This window comes from Mustela putorius, unplaced genomic scaffold (assembly GCF_011764305.1).
Source record: "Mustela putorius furo isolate JIRA1106 unplaced genomic scaffold, ASM1176430v1.1 tig00003911_pilon_pilon_pilon, whole genome shotgun sequence".
Taxonomy (NCBI): Eukaryota; Metazoa; Chordata; class Mammalia; order Carnivora; family Mustelidae; genus Mustela; species Mustela putorius.
Window position 1 is genome coordinate 1,362,683 of NW_025422058.1, and position 8,526 is coordinate 1,371,208.

General features: G+C 37.6%; 1 protein-coding gene across 2 annotated transcripts in view; it reads right to left on the reverse strand.

The window, feature by feature from the left end:
* Window positions 1-8,001, reverse strand: part of SYT1 (synaptotagmin 1) — a 540,926-nt gene extending 532,925 nt beyond the window's left edge. The window contains exon 1 of one of the 2 annotated variants that reach the window (XM_004752358.3): window positions 7,595-8,001. The gene's annotated coding sequence lies outside the window, so the exon portion shown is untranslated. The remainder of the gene's footprint in view (window positions 1-7,594) is intronic. The other variant, XM_004752356.3, reaches the window with a different exon arrangement.
* Between the last annotated feature and the right edge of the window lie 525 nt (window positions 8,002-8,526).

Sequence of the window (8,526 nt, forward strand, 5' to 3'; positions counted from 1 at the left end):
AGAGTTGAAGAAGGAAGAAAATGTAAGGAAAGGCAAGGGAGTTACAAGATTACTCTTAGACAGAGAGCCGAGCAAACCTCTTCCACTCTAGCAGTAAGCAGTAATGTGCTTCAAGGCATACGGGTCTAAAGGTCCAGAAGTCAAGAGAAATAAAACTGTCGCTATATGTTCAATATATAAACGATGAAACAGATTCTCCAAGCCATAACAGAACCTGTCTACTCTTTCCTGAAGGAGTTGGCTCTCCACTCATCAATATTCATTTCGTGGTGTCTAGAAGTGCTTTAGAAAGTACCTACAAATCTTGATTTTAAAAGAATTGGAAGCTTGTATCTCAAGTACTTTTTGCCTTTTTGCTTTGTTTTCAAAATTTAAAAGCAGAGCCATTTTGGTTAATTTAGGAGTATATTGGCTTTTTGTTGACATGTCACTTTCTTGAATTGTTAGATATCTCTCAAGATGCTTGCTTTTTTTTTAAGTTTAACATTTATTTTTTAACAAAAATACTAAAAATAAATATAGGTACTATCATGTTGTTAACTAGACTTTTAACATGAGAATTTCCTGAACCCAGACAGATAAAACTCAAGCATTTTTAGGCATATAGTAGTCTGATTCATATATATTTAAATATAAAAACTGTGGCCTTGAGTTTGAACTCTAGTTAAAATAGGATGGTGATGTTATTCTATTTATAGGAGTGATTCTGGTGCTCTAGAAATATGCTGTAATGCCCAATGGTTCACTTTATTCATTCCTCAAATCTGATGAAAATGCTGGGGATTAGGCAGAAAGCCAGCCTTGTAAACCAGAATCTGGCAGAGAGTCTAAGTGAGAAACAGATTCAATGCTTTGCTACCTTGTCTTTTCTCCTGAGAAACTGTGTCAACTGTTCTTAATAATCTTACACAATCAAAGCCTAATGGCTAGAGAAGCTCAGCTAGGCCTTCCTACTCTGTGTTATACCACATGTCCTTGTTTCAAAAGTCATTAAGTTCTTTGTCTAAAAAAAAAAAAAAGAAATTATTGATGATTTTTTTTCTCAAGTCAGCAGAGTCCACATTTTATAGACAGTAAACAAGGTCCTATCCATGGTTTAAATTGCTAGAATACTGGGGTACAGTACACCATGAAGCAAAAATATACTCAGTTGGCTCTTTCTCCTTTTCAAGGAGAGAGCACAAAATTCTAAACAGACACTTTTGTAAGTCTAGCGTGCTGCTGTGATGCTATACCATTGTTTATAATTACAGTAACACTCACATAAAATTATGTCAGAAAATAGATTATTAATAATCCATCCTAAAAGCAATCTTAGGTGTTTTACAATAATATCCAGAAGTTCCATAGAAAAGCAAACCAATTCTCAATTATTTGCGGTGATAAGGATAAGTTATGTAAATGCTTAAGGGCTCCACAACAAGACACAGGTACATATTTCAGAAGTACTAAAGCCAATCCAAGGATCTGAAATTCTTTTTAACAATAATTTCAGCTTTATCCACTGGTGTTAATAAGTACAAAAAGTTACTGATTCATAGTTTAACAATCTCACCATTTTCTTGGATCATTTGTGAATAAGGAAAAGAAATTACCTGAAATAAAAGCTCTTTTATCCATTATGGTAAAACATAGAAGATCAACATTACCTTTTGAAAGTGTTCGTAGTAACTTTGGTATAGCTGTGTATGTTTTGTCTGAGTATTGTGTGTTTTTGCCCTCATGTTGATGAAAATATGCCTACAAATCTCTAAGTAGCAATTAGTAAATCCAATTACCTGCCTCCAAGCTGGAGTGAAGTCTGGGCCACAAGGCCCACGCAGAGAGGAAATGGACCTCAGATAAAAACAAGAGACTGCCCTCTAGAGGCCACACCCAGAGAATTCTCATCTGAGGGATGAGGTGGTCTTGCCGTCTTTCCCCTCAATTTCCAGGTGACTGAAAATACGGTTGTGGTCAGGCAGGATGTAGGAGGAAGACAAGAAATAGTATGTCTTGTTCAAGCAATGGTACTATAAGAATGTTCTCCATTTAAGTAACTCTGTGATTCTATTTGTCTTTAAGTGTCTATGTGCATTTTATCCTTGATTAACTAGTTAAATTATTTAGAAAGAAAAAAAATGGAAACATTTACCTATTGAAGGAGAAAAACAGACAACTCCTTTTACTCATAATATTCTTTGGCAAAATATAATAATTATATGAGCTCTACACAGTTTAGAATTAAAAGGAAAGCTATATTTCACAGGGAAATAGGTTAACTTGGAAGTGGTAAGACCCAAGTTTCAGTACAATATCTGGATTAAATTAATTGGATATTTCAACCAAAAATTAATTTCTGACTGAGGCACTTAGCCGTATGTCTAACCCACAGTGTTTGGAGTTATTACAGCAGAGTTGTTATCTGGTATGTGTGATGAAATGTCTTACCTGGCTGTTAGGAAATTGTACCTTAACCAAATAGTTTCACCAGATTTTATACTAGCTGAAAAAGCCCATTCTCATGTGGCATGGAAATTTTCCAGCTCCCATTTTGTACAACCAGCTACGAAATAAAGGGCATTTATTATCTTCATCTGCTTTACAATTTTCCAGAGCTCCTCTTTAACAAAATTACTCCCTATGTGTATAATTAGTATGTCCGACATACTACATGTGAGACCAATATAGGAATGACCAGTATTTTTTCTTTGTATCTCCACAATAGCAGTAACCGAAAAGATGAACTTTGACATCCCCTCATTTACATTACTGGTAAATTATGGAAACCAGCATGTCACATAAACTTCCAAGCCCTGAGCAAACAAACAAACAAACAAAAAAAAACAGAGAGAATAAGAACTAGTTCTACACAAATAAATTTATAATTAAACTAAATATAAAAATTATAGAATTTAGAGAAATAATTTTTTAAATATGCTTTTCATTTTTTTAAGACGTGGCAGAATATTCATTTTTAATACTATTAGAAATGTATTATTTCTATTCTAAATTGAGCTTTGTTTTAGAACTCTCCTAAATATTGCTTTTAAATTAAGGAAACATATTTTTAAAGGAGGCTTCTTTGCAAAAAGACCTCTATAATTCTATTTCAAACTACACAAATAACATCTCCAGTGCTTACTCTTTTGACAGCATAGCATATTTCTCATTGTACACTTTGAAATAATATTTTTAAAACAGTAAAAGTTAAAGTTTTATTCATAGATACAAGAAAGGACAGCATGTTTTCTTACTTACAATAGATAGCATGAATATATTTGCAATATGATTTAAAATAAGTTTATTTTCCTTTGCTAACACGTGAGTAGAATGACGTTCATATGCCCTGCTACAGTAGTTTATCTTATAGTCACTATAAATATTTCTTCAAGAACTCTTAAAATGACAGAGATGCTGAGGGAAAAACACTGTCTTCTAACTGGAGAAATTAAATCCCTGCTTTAAAAAAATGGCCACACTCAATGGAGAGGTTTCAATCAAGTTTTCAAAAATACTACAAAAAATAACTATCATTCCTAGAGTAATTATCAAAGATACCAACCACACCCTCTTACCTGAAAAAACAGTGATAACCATGTCATTCAATTATGTAAAATATGGGGAACAAGTTAACCTTTATGCAAATGTTGAAAGAAACACCTGATAGGAGCCTTATAAAAACAGAAAGTTTATCCTTCCATTACATCCAAATCATGTGAAAATATGACTTAAGCTTGTTACCTATATATAGAGGTGCATCTTCTTGTACCGAGAGATTTTGTTTTAATACACAATTCATATAAAAATAACTTCTTGCCAAAGCCATAGAAGAGCTACATAAAGGGAAAGATGTAGACCCCCTTTAATTTTGCCTCTGGGTATTCCTAGGCTTTCAACCAAAGAACCATTAAAAACATCCCAAGACATTGTTGTTTTTCTTTGAATGGTACTTTTTACAGGAGTATGCCTTAGCTTCAGCAGATTATTGATACTGCCCATTAATTTCTAATCCTTTTAGAAAAAGTTACATAATTTAAAAATGTATACACATGTATAGGCATGTATATGTATACACATATACTCATATGTGTTTTCATATGTATGTGTGAGTATGTATCCCTAAATGATAAATACTTATGTATTTAGACTTTCATATACTTTATTTCTGTTTAAATAGATTTGGCCAACTTCAGTGGAAAACAAATTCAGCTAAAAAGCATCTCTTATATATTAAACTTCTGATACAAATAGATTTATGACAAGCAAATCATGTAAAAATGTTAAAAATCCACAAGTAGATCAGATAATAATTTTAAAAAGCATTCTTGTTTCGCAAAAACACTTGCAAGACCCACACCCACATTATTCTATGGCAGAAAGTCTAACTTTGGTCTTGGCTTTTTGTAATAACAGACCAAATTTGTTCCATTATGTAATCAAACTGTTTTATTTCTGCTCTCCCTCTCCTAAATCATCTAATCACTACCATTAGAAAAAGAAATGTTATGTTCCAATTTGGCATTAATGATATCTCTTCCCGGCTGTTGCACAAACTGGAAATCACAAGAGCTATAAGTATTTCAGGCTCATATAATTGTCTGTCTTAAGTTGAGTTCTTTAGGATTAGATAGTTCTCAAAACCTGCTTGAGGAATTTCTCTAAATTGATTTAATAAACTGACCTCAAAAGAGATGAATTGATATCATGTCCATGGTGTCTTTAGGTTAACAGGAAGTTCAAATTAACTTTCAGATTTCTAACACATTCTGCATTTTATTTATTAATCTCCTATTTCATTTTGCAAATATAATTAAAACAAGCTACTTACTCTAGTTTTATTTTCAGTTAGCACCAAGCCTAATGTGCAAATCTTATCATGTAAATACCGTGTTATTTATCCATTTTCATTTTTCTTGATTAGAACTATCTGATCATTTGACCAAATAGAATAAGATTCTCCATTAGGAAATGAAGCTACAAACCACTCTGCAACAACTCTCTATTATGTGGTATTTTATGGAATTAATTTTTTAGGATTTCCTATTATAGGAGCAGCCTTTAGTTCTGATAAACATACGCAAAAGTCTAATTACCATATTTGCTCTGAAACATTAATAAGATTTACTAAGATATTCTTTTTAAAGGAGAAAATATGAAGATTGTATGAAATTATCACACCAGAACACTTTGTGGGATGACAGGGAAATAATTTCCTACCATGTATCATTTCAAGTCTCTTCTCAACCCACTCATTATAAATTGGAATTAGTTCTGACTTCCAGAATATAAAGGCTTAATTTTTTCAGAAGTATGTGAAAAACTCAATACTTATATGCATCTCCCTCACATGTCTTTGCTCTAGTTAACATTTGTAAAAAGACATGAAAATGTTACAAATCAAGCCCAAACTTTTACCTTTCCTAAGACGGTAGAGAAATAAGCAAACAAAATCTTAATTTGCTCACATGGGAAGTAATTGGGTTTCCTTTTTGTACATCTTTTCATGTCTAAACTTGTTAATTCATTTGTACACACATGAGGCAATTAAGCGGTTGTCCTTTTGTCCTTGTATCCAAAAGGTGGCACCTCTAAAAATTAGTTAGCTTTCAACAGAGACACTACATTAAAAAAAGAAAGAAAGAAAAGGCATTTAAATGTCAAAACCCTAGACATAAGATCTTGTTTTTGTGACTCTGGGTAATTTTACTTAGATAGAAAAGATAAGTGTCTCAAATGGAAAATGAGTTTAGAAAATATGCATTACATTGATGGTAAGTGAAACCAGCTCTTCTCTAAGTCAGTGTACAAACTTGTACACTAAAGATATGTGCTGAAAAAAATACTTTCTGGGGTACATAAATTAGTGTGGAAGAGCAGACAGAGTTAGAAAGAAGACTGCCTTTTCTTATCCCAAGTGTGCACGTAGAAAAAAATGTAAGACTTGGCATTTCCCTTGATAAATCAAAGGAAAGGATTCATCTGGACACTAACATCTGCTGGCTTCTCTCTGCTCATGTAGAACCCACTTGGAATGCTTTCCCATTACATTCAGCTAGGCACTTCTCTCTACCTCCTCCCATCTGACAATAATCACTTAGCCATCTCTGATGAATAATAGGAAAGGAAAGCTTATATCACGGATGATGGAATTAGATGCTGAAGCTGCTGTCAAGGCTCTGTCCAACAAGTACCTTTCACTTGACCTATTGTGCAGGCGGCCAGGGAACACAGTTGTTTTGATAGCCTTCTCTTTCTTATGATAAGAAATGAGAACAAAAACAATTTTCCTTTAAGATTTTTTAAATTTGAGGCTATCTTCCTACCATTACTTTCTAAACTTTGTTCCAGTACAAGAGGCTTCTTGGCCAACCGAGCTTCCATGTGCCTTCCAAATGGAGTACTGAAATTGCATAAACACCATGTTTACAGCCACTAAATATTCTCATTAAAGGAAAATAAGGCAAGGCATGAATCTGATATCTGGGCAATAAAATGCAAACATAGAGAAAAAGTAGAATGAACTGGCAATCCATACACAAAATTAGCTTTAACACAAAAGTGAAACTGTTGCTTTATTTCACCGAAGGGTTAATATTCAATAAAGTGAAAATCAACATGTACACAAAACTAACTAGAAGGTTTGTCATCTCAAAGTAGAAATCCAAACCTCTTGATTACACTAGTGTCACTTACAAATGTTTTGAAACTTTACATTTTTTACTTCCCAACATAAAGGCTATACCAGAGAACCTGAGGAAAGTAACCATCTGTTTTTATTTTTTTTTTTTTTCTTTGCATGAGAAACCCCTGAAAGTTCAGACATTACCACTGATGGGCAATACCAAATAGTCAGCCCCACAGGACAGATGGAAACAGGAAAAGTCAGATGGTTAGCACTTAAAAGCAACAGCAATTAAGCAGTTGAAAGTGGGTTAGATCAGTGGGTTATTTTTGTTTCATTTGAAGGAATCAAGTAAGAGGCACAGCCTCTTGCAAGGAGGAGATCAAGTCAAACTTGATGCTTCCCCTCTCTGACAGCCTGGGCTGGATGGCTTGTCTACTCCCTTTATTCAGTTTAAATGCTCTCTGTACTCTAATTTTCGCAGAGGTTGCATTCTACCTCGGTCCCCCTCCCCCGCCCCCCTGAGGAGGGGGCAGAAAGAAATCTTTCTCTTTTCTCCATCACCTCCAACCCGCTCCCCTCCTCAGAGAAAAGGCAATCCTCTCCAGGATGAGAAAGAAACCCTGTGCCGCCTTAGGATAGGAGGAGGGTGAAGACGCGAGAGAGACTGAGCGAGGGGCGGGGGAGGTGAGAGATTGAGATTGCGGGTGGGGGTCGAAGAAGAAAGACTGAGAAGGAAAGAGGGCGCAAGAAGATGGGGGATGCCCAACAGCAACTCCAGGCTCTAAATCACGGGCACTGTGCAAAGTGCTTTTCCAGGAGATGTACATGTGGCTCATTATGTTTCTCACAATAGGCCACTCGGGGCTTTCTCCCCAGGTTGCAGCCTCCCACCACCAAAACCAAGTGTACCGAGAGTAAAAGGTTGCGGACGGATTCAAGCTCATGGGCACCTCCGAGGTGGCCACCCTGCCAGTCTCGCTGTCTTACCTGGAGCGAGGACCAGAAGGTGGTGCCGGTCTCCGTCCCCACTGCTCTCCCCGCGTGGACCTGTGCAAGACACACACGTCCTCTTGCTGCCTCTGCTCTTGGAGGGGCAGCCTGCAACACAAAAGGGGTGTGTGGGTGTGGGTGTGTGGGAGGTTTTTCAGGGCCACCAGCTGGTCCCAGCTGGCCACCCCCACCCTACACACACCCCTTGGGGCGCTGAGCCCCCCTCTCAGTTGAGCACCACCCTGGGGGGCTGGCCCGGGGTGCAGCCTCAAGTTGCCGCTGCTAAGTGCTGCTGCCGCCGCCGCCGCCGCCGCCGCCGCTGCAGAAGGAGGAGGTGGAAAGACACCGAGGGCAGTACTCGGTCTAGAGCATCCCCACACTGCAGCTTCTCCAGGAATCCCTCCAGTGAGGAGGCGGCCGCCCATCATCTCCCAGCCCCGAGCGCCTGATTGGTTCCACCTCGGGTACACTGCTCCAAGGAGCCAATCGGGGCGCACTAATCATAGGTGGATCCGCTCAGCCAACATCGCCCATCCCAGTTCTGTTAGTGTCTCTCCATCCCCACAGCGGACAGGGACCAGAAGAGGGAGGTTCTGGGGGAGGGGGCGAACTAAGAGGGGGACAGATCCCAAGGAGACGGAATCAAGGGCATCTGATAAACCCTTTGGGTAAACGCGGGGATGCCCTACAACCTGTTCAGCAAGCCATTTGTACAAGAGAAGGAGACAGCATAATACAAAGCTTTTTCACCCTTTCTTTCTTTCCTTCTCTCTCTCTCTCTCTCTCTTTTTTTTAACTTTCAATCAAAACCTGCTCTGATACTGAGCATGCCCAGACTACACCAGCACCCTAGGAGTTCCGATGTGTGTGGGTTCCCAGGCTGTGGGTTTTTGAAAAGGTGGCAGCGGAAGGAGAGGCAGAAGTTTGTC